This window comes from Salvelinus sp. IW2-2015, linkage group LG8 (assembly GCF_002910315.2).
Source record: "Salvelinus sp. IW2-2015 linkage group LG8, ASM291031v2, whole genome shotgun sequence".
Taxonomy (NCBI): domain Eukaryota; kingdom Metazoa; phylum Chordata; class Actinopteri; order Salmoniformes; family Salmonidae; genus Salvelinus; species Salvelinus sp. IW2-2015.
The window spans coordinates 9,452,104-9,466,995 of NC_036848.1; positions in this window are offsets into that span (position 1 = coordinate 9,452,104).

The following is a 14,892-nucleotide window of genomic DNA, read 5'->3' on the forward strand; positions in this document are numbered from 1 at the left end:
AGATGGAGAGCAGGGGAGGGGAGGAAGAGCAGGAGGGAAGTTGGAAGTAGGATGAAAGAGGGTGGCGATGCGTCTCTCTCTCTACCCCCCATCCCTCTCTCTACCCCTCATCCCTCTCTCTACCCCTCATCTGGCTCTCAAGACATCACTCTCTATTTTTTTGTTTTTTTGCCCAAAGTCGACCTTTAAAGTAACTGCTCAGTGTTTCCAGAGTTCTATGAAATATGACCTTAATTAATTCCATTATGATTGAAATTGTAATTAAGTATGTTAAAAGGCAATGTTTTTGTGTGGGTGTACCCCAACAACAGAATGTTGTGGGCGTATATCGGTCATTAAAAATATTAATGCTGATTGGCCAGCTCATCCTCCTCAGGAGGATGACATCATCCTGTATGAGGAAATAGCAAGCATTTTTGAAATGGTCTATTTGAGATACTAGTTTGAGGTGTTTTAGAAATAATAAAACATCTCCATGCTTTTAGAAATAATAAAACATCTCCATGCTTTTAGAAATAATAAAACATCTCCATGCTTTGGCCACAAATACGAGTATAGGATGAGTAAACAAAATTATTTGGGTGTGAGTCCACAGAATATAAACTTTATGAAGTGAAACTTTCAATGGACAGTTACTTTAAAACTGAAACATTTTCTCTCAGCCTCAGGGCAAAACGTGTAGAGTAGCAGGAATTTAGCTTTAAATCTGCAAAAAAATATATAAGACTTATGACAAAATGACTTATGACAAAATAGCATTATAAAACTGAAATTGTTTCTCTCTGCCCCATGGCAAAATGTGTTGAAATGCAGGAAGTTGCAAATCTGTTTTCCCTAAAAACTAAATTTGTTATACTTTTTTAGGGGGTTGGGGATGGACCTTCCACTTAAACTGTGTTTTCAAAATACCCTTCCATATACCCCTTAACATACCTCTTGAGAGGCATAATAGATGTCAAACTGTGTAGAATTGCAGGAAATTTGTTGTACCTCCGGACCCCGTCTACAACACCTAAGAGGTGAGATGTCAAGCCAACGTAGCAATGTGAGATTGTGACGCTTCTCAAGTTTCCTCTCCAAGACTTCCTCTTCCCTTTGTTTCTTTGCCCATATTACACACACACACACGCAAACGCACACGCAAACGCACACGCAAACACACGCAAACACAAACACACGCACGCACGCACACGCACACGCACACGCACACGCACACGCACACGCACACACAAACACACACAGTGTGCGGGAAGGGGAAGCGGGAGAGGGTGGCTGTCACTCTACTCTGCCTGCATCATCTCTGATAAAAGGTTCTTTAAAGCAGCTGACATTTCCTTGTCTTTGGTTGAAAGGCAGAGCTCATGGTAATCAGCAGTTCAGTGTGTTCAGACTGTGACACAGTGACATAAATAACAGCATCCATTGAGGGGAGAAAGGAGGTATTTAGGCCAGCAGTCAACACCCTGCTCTTTTCATTAAGCTGTCACAGTCCACCTGTCTGGAACCTGACAACATTCTAGTCTTCTGACGTAACTCTCCTCCTCTGACAGGGTGCATCTATTTCACAGCATGTACATGTATAGACACACACACACACACACACACACACAGCACACACAGCAACCACACCGACACACACCAACACACCACAGCCCACACACCACACGACGAACACACACACACACAAACCACACCACGAGGCTGGCACACAACATGCACACGCTTTAGTCTCTGACCTTTTTGACTGTTTGGTGATAAATGACATGAAAAAGCAACAGGACTTAGCAAAGTGAATTAAAACAATGGATTGTGAGGTCTGAGATATATTCTGACCCAATTAGAAGCCATTATCTGCATTGTGGTTGTACTGTGTTTTTAAATTGTCCAATAAAATCAATCAATCAATATCTCACTTTTCCTCAGTATTTTACATATATAATTGTCTAGATGTGATTATGCTGGGGAAAGCCCAGTGTCCTTGCAGTACCACTGCTGTGGTGTAGATTACCCTGGCACTGCCAGCTATATGCTGTCCTAGTGGGATCCCTACAGTAAGCATTTCCTGTGTAAGGCAGGGCTGACTGTCTAGCTGAGTGACTGGYTGACTGTCTGACTGGCTGGCYGACTGGCTGACTAGCTGACTGCCTGGATGACTGACTGGCTGAATGACTATGACTGGCTAACTGTCTGTCTGGCTTGCTGACTGGCTGACTGACTGGCTGGCTGGATGACTGGCTGAGTGGATGACTGRCTGACTGCCTGGCTGACTGGATAACTAACTGGTTGATTGACTTGCTGACTGTGTAGTTAGGCCTGTACAGCTCTGTGGCCATGATGGGTGTGGCAGGACATCTGTGAGTTCAACCATGTGTCACCACTGTTTGTATAAACTAATCCCCTGTATTAGCCCAGAGACAGATGAGCGGATGAACATGAGTGTGCGTGTGAGTGTCTGGGTGCTCAGTTGGTACCTCTGTTACACACGGACGCAGGCACACGCATGCACACACACACACACACACACGCACAAACACACAAACCAGCCCCATCATTTATTCATGACATGACGACATCGCCAGGTGATGCATCATGGTCTAGCAGTATAGGAAACAATAATACACACATCCTGTCCAATGTGTTTTACAGTAGTGCTGATTCACATCTACAGTATCAGACACATTTAGCTGCGCAAAAATAATTATGAATTATGCTGCAATGCTTTTTGCACGATTTCCAGCAAAATAGGTGAGATCCCCCTGCAGACACACMCATAACCTACTGTAGAACCAACCTGCTTTTAACACCTCTAAAAGTCAAAGGGGGTTCAGTATTTATGTATTTATATCGGTCCGCTAATACAGCACTATTAAAGGCCCAGTGCACTACTTTTGTCATAAAATATAAAAAATAAAACATTAAAAAAATATATATTATGATTTTTCARCACGCCTACTTCCCACGGCTATACCTGTAGATATAACACTTTTGTATTTATTTTAATATTTAAATATTGAATTTGGGCAATATTACTATAGCCCACACAAATGCATTGAATAACACATTCCTAAATGGAAAAACAGACTGTAAAAAATTCTATCATGCAGAAGAAGGTTTTGAAGTGTCTGCCCTATGTCTAGGAGATATAAGAAAGCTCAGGAAACATTTTTTTTTTTTTATACATATTTAACTCCTTTTTTTTGGCACAAAATTACCTCCATTGAATTGAATTGAATTTATTTTGGGCAACAGACATATACAACAAAATGTACAATGTGGACCCAGAGCATATCACCTGAAAGTATTAATTAAAATGCTTATTTCCAAAGTGGTCCTCGATGGTAAAAACAATAACACATAACGATTAAAAGACAAGACAAAATTACAAACAACCATAAATACATTCATTTATATTGACATCCTAAAAAGTGTCACTATTCACTGCACTTCTCCCTAACCTTAAAAATCAACCGTATTCATTTCACATTAAAACAATCTATTAATTACACATCATGCCGATCCTTCAAATCATACCACCTGACCAGCAGTAGGGGCACAAGGGTCAGTGGAGTGGTTTCCCTTAGACAACCTTGTCCAAAAGAAAACCTTTTACTCTTTATTTGCTTGTTCTCCAAGGGAAGGCTATTCCATTCTTCCATTCATTTTAATCGGTACTGCGATTACCTTCAGACAAGTCTTGTGACAGTTGGAGGGGGGGGGTCATTGCAAACGGAGAACATGATTGTGTTCGTTGAGAGTCTCCCCTTTTCATAGTGGGATCATATTAGTTAGTACGCCAAACCGTTCGGCCCAGTGGCGGTTGGTGACGTTTAGGATGAGGGAGTATGACTATTTTCTTTATGAGCATGGCCTTATTTCTATTACAGCATATTGGATGACTGTCATTCCTATTCCATTCACCCAGTTCAATGTTTAGGCTACTACATGATACTCACATTTTACCTAAACCCATCATAAGGTTGCTACAACCTAGCCTATGAATGAAAGTTTACAATGTAGGTGCGCAGGTCGAGAGAAAAATGTGTAATCAAGGTGACAGTTAGTGCGACATTCAAAACCGCCTTGCACAATCTTGCCTGCATCAAGCTGATCTAGGGTGTAATCAGCTATGTTTATCCTCGTTTCATTACGTTTGCATCCGATTAAGAAGCGTTTTTCAACAGACTCGGCAGAATGAATACACCCCTGATCACATGCGAACACAGTTCACTTTCATAGCAGCCACATACCGCATGATACCTGTGATTGTTGTATAATTCCTTCTTGCATCTACGTGCTCTCCTCCACTCACCTTTTACATTCGCTTGTGGACTTCAGTGCACAACACATCAGCTGTATGTGACCAGGCRAAAAAARACTTTCCAAGCCAAACCTTCATATCATAACCGCAAACCGCTATACACAGCCTACATTGTTATTAGCTATTAGCTAATGTTAGACAACATAGCTAATAGACTATTAAGGATTAAGATTTTCTTCCGTCACATTCCCATAGGGCCTGGAACATCACATCAACTAAAACACAGCAGGTGTTTATCATACTACCTGGCCGAGACCAACAGCAGCAGCAGAAGCGTGTGTGTCTAGAATCTAGACAGATGTAAGTCTCCTTGTGCAGTGGAGTAGATATACACCACCGACAGACAACCTTTTGTTCCAGTGGGGCTGCTATCCTCACCGTCATGGGGAGCCGCTTGCTTTGTTCTGTCAGGATTAACACAGGGTGCCACTGTCGCAAGAACTTTAACCACACACACACGCACACACACATACCGCCTGACACACACACACACCGCCCTGAGCACCACACACATACGCCCGTGGACACACAACTACCGCCGTGAGCACACACACACACCGCCGTAGCACACACACCATACCGCGTGAGCACACACACCACACCGCCGTGGGCCACACACACACACCGACCCGTGAGCACACACACATACCGCGCCGTTGAGCACACAACACAACCGCCCGTGAGCACACACACACCCGAGCCCACAACCGCCCGTGAGCACACACACACACCCGCCCGTGAGCACAACACACACACCGCCCGTGAGCACACACACAGCTGCACAGCACAACCCCACGGAGCACGACACCACACACCCGCCGTCGAGCAACACACACACACCTGGCCGCCGTGAGCAACACACACACACCGCCCGTGAGCACACAACACACAACCGCCCGTGAGCACACACGCAGCACAACGCCCGTGAGCACACACAACATGACCGCCCCGTGAGCCCACCCACACCGTGAGCACACACACCGCCCGTAGAAAGAAGCATTCGCTTGACTTGAGGTGCTAAGCTGTCAGACTCCTCCCTCATATCTTTCTCTTTTCACTTTCCCTTTCTTCTTTCTTCTTTCTTCGTTCTTTCTTTCTTTCTTTCTTTCTTTTTTTTCTTTCTTTCTTTTTCTTTTCTTTCTTCCTTCCATTGTCGCTCTCATACAAACCCTCCCTCTCTACATAAAGGGAAAATAAAATAAACTAAATATAGGTTGTATTTACAATTGGTTTTGTTTTCACTGGTTGCCCTTTTCTTGTGGCAACAGTCACAAATCTTGCTGCTGTGATTGTACACCTGTCGTATTTCACACAATAGATATGGATTACCACAATGGTTCTGTTTCTTGAATTCTTTTTGTCTGTGTAATGCTGAGGAAATATTGTGTCTCTAAATTGTTCATACATTTGTCAGAGGTTAGAAGTTGCATGCTTCAAGTTTCACCAATTTTGGTGGGCCAGTGGTGCACAAGCCTGTCTTCTCTTGAGAGACAGGTCTGAGTTGTAATAGTCAAAGCTTTCCTTATTTTGGTCATGCCCAGTTTCAGTATTTCTGGCCAACTGTACGTTCATGTTTAGGGCGGCAGCAATTTAGTTTGCTCAGTGTTTTGGTTAATTCTTTCCAATGTGACAATAATCTATCTTTTTGTTTTCTCACGATTGGTTGGGGTTAATTGTGTTTGCTGTCCCTGGTGCTCTGTGGAGGTCTTTTGTAGCACAGAGCCCAGACAGCTGTTAGGGACTCTTCTTCCAGTTGCATCTTCTGCAGATGATCGTTTTGTTATGTAAGCAGTCTGGGAATCCTTCTCCATTTTAGTGGTTGTAAAATTATCTGCTCTTTCTGGAATTTGATAATAATGATTCTGGGCCTAATCTGCTCTCATGCCATTTTTGCTGTTTATACATTTACATTTTACATTAGTCATTAGCCAGACACTCTATCCAGAGCGACTTACAAATGAAAGTTCATTACATATCTCATCCTGTCCCCCCGTAAATGAACCCACAACCCTGCGTTGCAAGCCCATGCTCTACCAACTGAAGCCACACGTACCACGTTATGTGTTACTCTCTCTCTCTCTCTCTCTCTCCCACCCTCTCCGCTCTCTCTCCATCTCTCTCAGGCCTCTCTCTCTCACCTCAATCTCTCTCGTACCCCCTCTCTTCACCTCATCTCTTCTCTACCCCCTTCTCACGCCTCACTCCTCTCTACCCCCCCCCCCCCTCTCTCTCTCTCTCCTCGTCCTCTCTCTCTCTCTTCTCTCCTCGTCTCCTCTTTCTCTACTCTCTCTCTCTCTCTCTCTCTAACCCCCTCTCTTCTCTCCACCCCCCTCTCTCTCACCCCTCTCTCTCTCTCTCTTCTCTCTCCTCTCTCTCTATCTCCTCTCCTCTCTCTCTCTACCCTCTCTCTCTGCCTCTCTCACCCCCTCTCTCCTACCCCTCTCTCTCTCCTCTACCCCCTCTCTCTCCGACCCTCTCCCCTTCTCCTCTCTTCTCCCCCTCTCCTCTCTCCCTCTCTCTCTCTCTCTCTCTACTCCTCTCCCCCCTCCTCTCTCTCTACTCCCTCCTCTCTCTCTCCCCTACCCCCTCTGCGATCTACCCCCTCTCTCTCCCTCTCTTGCGTACCCCCTCTTCCCACTCTCTCTCTACTCCTCCCTCTCTCTAACCCCACTCTCTCCCTCTACCCCACTCTCTCTACCCCCCCATCTTCTCTCTCTCTCTCCTCGCTCTCTCCTCTCTCTTCGGGTGAACCTCCCCAACCTGAATGATTCACACACTTGTCTGTCAGTGAGGCAGAAAGGAGAGGAAGGAGAGAGAGGAGAGAAACAGCTACCAGCCTGCTCTCTCAGACACAGAGGTTAGAGGTCAGGGGAGTTGGGGAACTCTAAAATCAGACGGTAGTGTAGTGGAGAGAGGAGTGGGAGCGGCTGGCTGAATCAGTGAGGTAGCAAATCTCTGTCTGGATTCTTAGACATATAGGATTAAGGGGCCTGTTGGGGTTAAAGGGTTAATGAGTAGGGCCATTGAGGACAGATTCACAATAGGCCAGCTGATTCAGTCAGGCATTAAATCTCAGTCTGCACTCTCAGACACAGAGGTCAATGGTTAGAGGTCAGGGGGTAAGATCCATTGCTTCCTGAGTACACTCAGGGCTTTGTTTACACCAGGGTCAATCCAAGGTTGAGAGCCCCTCTTCCAACTTTTTTATTCAGCCTGGCCCAGGCTGTTTTAGTGTCTTATTCAGAGACCTTGGAAGCTGTATAAAGCCTAGAGAGGCTGAGGCAGTATAGACACCCGGGCTGTTTACCAGTGATTCATGTMAATTTATCACTCCCAAAGTCAGAGTGAAGCGAGGACAAGACCAGTTGTGKCTCTGTACAGCAGCAGTAGCTGTTATCCTATGTCTGAGAGACAGTATCTAGCAGGGAGGAGACAGAGGATTKATTATTTAGTCTGTCATACAGTACATGACCAAAAGTATGTTGATACCTGCTYGTCGGACGTCTCATTCCAAAATCATGGGCATTACTATGGAGTTGGTCTCCRCTTTGCTGCTCTAATAAGGGGCTCCCGAGTGGTGCAGTGGTCTAAGACACTGCGGCTCAGTGTTAGAGGTGTCACCGCTGCATCACATCACATTGCACGGCACACAATTGGCCCAGCATCGTCCAGGTTTGGCTGGGGTAGGCCGTCATTGTAAAATAAGAATTTGTTCTTAACTGACTTGCCTAGTTAAATAAAGGTTACATATAAAAAAAGAATAACAGCCTCCACTCTTCTGGGAAGGMTTTCCACTAGATGTTGGAACATTGCTGTAGGGACTTGCTTCCGTTCAGCCACAACAGMATTAGTRAGGTGGTGCACTGATGTTGGGCAATTAGGCCTGGCTCACAGTCGGTGTTCCAATTTATCCCAGGTGTTAGATGGGGTTGAGGTCAAGGCAGGCTGTGCAGGCCAGTCAAGTTCTTCCACACCGACCTCGACAAACCATTTCTCTATGAACCTGGCTTTGTGCACGGGGGCATTGTCATGCTGAAACAGGAAAGGGCCTTCCCCAGACTGTTGCCACAAAGTTGGAAGCATAGAATGTCATTGTATACTGTATTTTTAAGATTTCCCTTCACTGGAACTAAGTGGCCTAGCCCGAACCATGAAAAACAGCCCCAGACCATTATTCCTCCTCCACCAAACGTTAGAGTTGGCACTATGCATTAGGGTAGGTAGCGTTCTCCTGGCATCGCCAAACCCAGATTCGTCCGTCGGACTGCCAGATGGTGAAGAGTGATTCATCACTCCAGAGAATGCCTTTCCACTGCTCCACAGTCCAATGGCGGTGAGCTTTACACCACTCCAGCCGATGCTTGGCAGATCATGGTGATCTTAGGCATATGTGCGGCTTCTTGGCCATGGAAACCCATTTCATGAAGCTCCCGACGAACAGTTATTGTGCTGACGTTGCTTCCAGAGGCAGTTTGGAACTTGGTAGTGAGTGTTGCAACCGAGGACAGACAATTGTTATGCGCCACGCGCTTCAGCACTCGGCAATCCTGTTCTCTGAGCTTGTGTGGMCTACCACTTCACAGCTGAGCCGTTGTTGCTCCTAGATGTTTCCACTTCACAATAACAGCAATAACTTACAGTTGAACGGGGCAGCTCTTGCAGGGCAGAGATTTGCTGACTTGTTGGAAAGGTGACATCCTAAGACGATGCCACGTTGAAAGTCACTGAGCTCTTCAGTCAGGCCATTCTACTGCCAATCTTTGTCTATGGAGATCGCATGGCTGTGTGCTCAATTTTATACACCGGTCAGCAACACGTGTGGCTGAAATAGCCGAATGCACTACTTTGAAGGGGTGTCTACATACTGTTGTATATAAAGTGTATCAGCTCCCTCTGGACATCTATATAGTGGAAAATGTTATAACTGACAGCCAATTGGATCGACAAGATCCTTATATTCAAGTGGGTTATGAATGAGGAAGATATTACAAAAACCTTTCAGAGTCACCTCTCAGATGCCAATGGTGACATGAAACATCCTCTATGGGTATGGCAGCACTCTTGGTTTTCTTGTTGTCATTTTCTGGTTCAAAGGTCATTCAGGATTGATCCCTCCCGGACAAGGAGATGTCAAATGTTACCCTTACCCTCCCTTTGGTGGGTGAAGAGGTGGGGTGAGGAAGAGGTAAGAAGGGATGATTAGGGGTGAGAAGAAGAATGAGAATGGGTGAGAACCAGTGAGTAGGAGACATTCCACCCCAGGGCAGGAAGCCTGAGGCCACCTGACTCTCTCCTCTCCCCCTCCCCCCGACTCTCTACTCTCCCCCTCCCCCTGACTCTCTCTTCTCTCCTCTCCTCTCCCCTAACTCTCTATAACACTTGTCATCTAATTTCAGCTCTGCTTGTTAACTCTATTAGCAAGTTCATTATTTTAGCGCCTTTTCCATTTTTAGGAACTGCTCTAAAAAAACATTGGCATACTTGTAGTGCTGACACTGTTTTGGGGCGTAGTGAGAGTGCTTCGGAGCGTTGTTGCACTACTGGCCTATATCAGGGATGTTCTTTGAAAGTTGTTTGCTTTGAAGTGATTCTGTGGGCTTTATCTCAATTTGAGCCCAGATGTGTTTTTTAAATAGGATGTCATCTGAGCACAGTAGTTATTGATCATCACAATAATAAACCATTATGTTTTTCTCTCTCTCCACTATACCGCATCTTTCCCCTCCACTAGTCCATCCATTCCCTTCCCTGCCCTACTTCTCAACCCTCCATGTCAGGATGCCTGTACAGATGGCCCTTCAGCAGCCTGTCCTCCCATTGGGGACTGCTGGCATGGGAGCCATTTTGGCTCACCATTCTCCACAGTCACAACAGGACCCCAAAAGTCTATTGGCGTCCAGCACTATGCCTGAGGAGAATGAGTAAGGCCAGGCCACTCTTCTGCCAAGTTGAGTGGAGTTAACGCCAACATAGAGAGCGAAAAATTCCAAGCTTATGTCTCAGCGCGCTTTCTAACAAACCATAAACCGCCTTCCTTTGTTTGTGGTGTGGGGGATTCAGCTGCAGACAAATGAGTGTATTGTGTTAGACAACACACACACACACACACACCACAACCCACACACCACACACACCACACACACACACACACACACAACACACACACACACACACACACACACACACACACACACACACACACACACACAAACTATCAAGTTACCATTGCAGTATTCCATTTCTCCACCCATACGCCACCCGCCTTCTTTCTGTGGTAAGGCATATCAGTGAGAGAGAGAGAGGCTGAGCATAACATGAACACTTTCCCTAAATCCCTCTGTTGAACAGCCACCACCATCCTGGATCAGCTTCATCAATCCCCAGCGTAAACCTCTTTGGGAATATTCTTCCAAAATACACTACCTGGGAGTGTGTGTGTTAGAGGCAACCAGCCGGGCCCACATCCCTGTCATTGAGCATTTCTCCTTTGCCAAGATAATCCATCCTCCTAACAGGTGTGGCATAACAAGAAACTGATGAAACGGCATGATCAATACATAGGTCCTCAACCTTGTGTTGAGGATCATATAAGGTCACTCTAAAACTTGCAGTTTTGTCACACAACACAATGCCACAGATGTCACAAGTTTTGAAGAAGTGTCCAATTGGCATGCTGACTGCAGGAGTGTCCAACAGAGCTGTTGCCAGATAATTTTATGTTAATTTCTCTACCATACAACGTCGTTAAAGAGTTTGGCAGGAAGGGTTCTAAGGAGTATTTCTGTCTGTAATAAAGCCCTTTTTGTGGATAAACTGATTCTGATTGGATGGGCTAGGCTCCCCAGTAGGTGGGCCTGGCTCCCAAGTGGGTGGGCCTCTGCCCAGGCCCACTCATGGCTGCACCCCTGCCCAGTCATGTGAAACCCATAGATTAGGGCCAAATTTATTTATTTCAATTGACTGATTTCCTTCTATGAACTGTAACTCAATAAAATTGTTGAAATTGTTACATGTTGTATTTCTATTTATGTTCAGTAGGGCTCTGTTGCTCAGTTGGTAGAGCATCAGTGCCTGGATAGAATAAATMACTTTCTAGTTACCATGAGATCTTTTGGTGCGAATCAAAAAGGATTGTCAAATGTTCTTTACATTGATTTTGCACAACCATGCAAAAATAATTGCCGGATAACGCAATCAACTACAAGTAATTGGCAACCGATGCAAATCTAATACCGCTGCATTACTAATTTCATAATGTCTGTCAAGATTCTGATTTAATGTAACTGTATCCCTTATTACCCGACAGAGACATTATGTGACATGAGAGACAGAGACATGATGTGACATGAGAGGACATGATGTGACATGAGAGAGAGAGACATGAGGAGACATGAGAGACAGAGACATGATGTGACATGAGAGGACATGATGTGACATGAGAGAGAGAGACATGAGGAGACATGAGAGACAGAGACATGATGCGACATGAGAGACAGAGACATGATGAGACATGAGAGACAGAGACATGATGAGACATGAGAGACAGAGACATGATTAGACATGAGAGACAGAGACATGATGTGGACATGAGAACAGAGACATGATGTGACATGAGAGACAGAGACATCATGTGACATGAGAGACATAGACATGATGAGACATGAGAGACAGAGACATGATTGTGACATGAGATGAGAGAGACATGAGGAGACATGAGAGACAGAGAGACATGATGAGACATGAGAGGACAGAGACAATGATGAGGACATGAGATGTGACAGAGACATGATTAGACATTGAGAGACAGAGAGACATGATGTGGACATGAGAGGACATGAAGACAGAGACTGATGAGACATTGAGAGACAGAGATAACATGAGACAGAGATATGGACATGAGAGAGAGAGACATGAGGAGACTGAGAGACAGAACATGATGAACATTGAGAGAACAGAGACAGTGATAGACATGAGAGACAGAACAATGATAGACATTGAGAGACAGAGACATGATGAAGACAATGAGACAGACAGAGACATGATTAGACATGAGAGACAGTGACATGATGAAACATGAAGACAGAGACATAAGAGACAGAAGATATAATAGACATGAGATAGAAACAGGGACATGATGAACATGAGAAACAGAGACTGATGAGACATGAGAGACAGAGACATGAATTGAGACATGAGAGACAGAGACATGATGAGACATGAGAGACAGTGACATGATGAAACATGAGGACATAGACATGATGTGACATGAGAGACAGAGAACATGATGAGACATGAAGAGACAGAGACATGATGTGACATGAGAGACAGAGACATTGTGACTGAAGCATAACGAGTGTGTCTTTGGAAAGTGTAGAGAATTATGATGTTCTTTTTGGATTTGTTCCAAGCCAGTATTTGGACACTTATAACAACAATCAACCAGAGACAGACTAACAGCCAAGCCCTCTCTGTGGTTTACCACCTCAGACACACTCAGACCCTGAGTACACACGTACCCAACATGACCCTTTAGACACCACTCAGACACCCTGAGTACACACTACCCACCGATGACCCTCAGACACACTCAGACCCTGAGTACACACTACCCAACATGACCCTTTAGACACCCACTCAGACCCTGAGTACACACTACCACACCATGACCCTCAGACACACTCAGACCCTGAGTACACACTACCCACCCATGACCCTCAGACACACACTCAGACCCTGAGTACACACTACCCACCATGACCCTCAGACACACTCAGACCCTGAGTACACACTACCCACCATGACCCTTTAGACACACTCAGACCCTGAATATACACTACCCACCATGACCCTCAGACACACTCAGACCCTGAGTACACATATACCCCACCATAACCCTTTAGACACAACTCAGACCTGATACACATTACCCACCATGACCCTTAGACACACTCAGACCCTGAGTACACACTACCCAACATGACCTCACATTCTGGGCTGTGGCAAGCCCCTTTCCATTTCACGTTACGTCAAAGTAAATTATGCCCTCGTTAGGCACACACCTGTTTCTCTCTCTATACCGGGCCTGGATTGGAGGATTGGGGCACATGTGGTGCAGAGGTCCACCTGGGAGAGGTTGAATGACTACCCTGGCCATGGTGACTCACAGGAACCCTTACAACAGGAACTTGAGCCCTCAGAGCCTGTGTCCACAAAGCGTCTCAGAGTAGGACTGCTATCTAGAATCTGTCCATATAATCTTATAATTATCTGAAAGGCAAAACTGATCCTAGAACAACACTCTTACTCTGAGACATTTGTGGATAAGGGCCCCAGGTTTACTCTTAAAACTTTAAAGTGAAACTACATAAACTCAACAAAAAAAGAACCGTCCTTTCACTGTCAACTGCATCATCATTTTCAGCAAACTTAACATGTGTAAATATTTGTATGAACATAACAAGATTCAACAACTGAGACATAAACTGAACAAGTTCCACAGACATGTGACTAACAGAAATGGAATAAGTTGTCCCTGAACAAAGGGGGGGTCAAAATCAAAAGTAACAGTGAGTGATCTGGTCTGGCCACCAGCTGCATTAAGTACTGCAGTGCATCTCCTCCTCATGGACTGCACCAGATGTGCCAGTTCTTGCTGTGAGATGTTACCCACTCTTCGACCAAGGCACCTGCAAGTTCCCGGACATGTCTGGGGGAATGGCCCTAGCCTCACCCTCCGATCCAACAGGTCCCAGACGACCTCAATGGGATTGAGATCCGGGCTCTTCGCTGGCCATGGCAGAACATTGACATTCCTGTCTTGCAGGATATCATGCACAGAACGAGCAGTATGGCTGGTGGCAATTGTCCTGCTGGAGGGTCATGTCAGGATGAGCCTGCAGGAAGGGTACCACATGAGGGAGGAGGATGTCTTCCCTGTAACGCACAGCTTAGGATTACCTGCAATGACAACAAGCTCAGTCCGATAATGCTGTGACACACCGCCCCAGACCATGACGGCCCTCCACCTGCAAATCATCCCGCTCCAGAGTACAGGCCTCATGTAACGCTCATTCCTTCGACGATAAACGCGAATCCGACCATCACCCTTGGTGAGACAAAACCCGCCAGTCCTTCTGGTCCCAGCGACGGTGGGTTTGTGCCCATAAGCAACGTTGTGCCAGTATGTCTGGTGAAGACCTGCCTTACAACAGGCCTACAAGCCCTCAGTCCAGCTCTCTCGGCGGACAGTTAAGCACTGATTGAGGGATTGTGCGTTCCTGGGTAACTTGGGCAGTTGTTGTTGCCATCTTGTACCTGTCCGGCAGGTGTGATTTTCGGATGTACCAATCCTGTGCAGGTGTTGTTACACGTGGTCTGCCATGCGAGGACAATCAGCTGTCCGCTTGTCTCTTGTGAGCGCTGTCTTAGGCATCTCACAGTCTCACACACGGACATTGCAATTATTGCCCTGGCCACATCTGCAGTCCTCATGCATCCTTGCAGCATGCCTAAGGCACGTTCACGTAGATGAGCAGGGACCCTGGGCATCTTTTTTGTGTTTTTAGAGTCAGAGC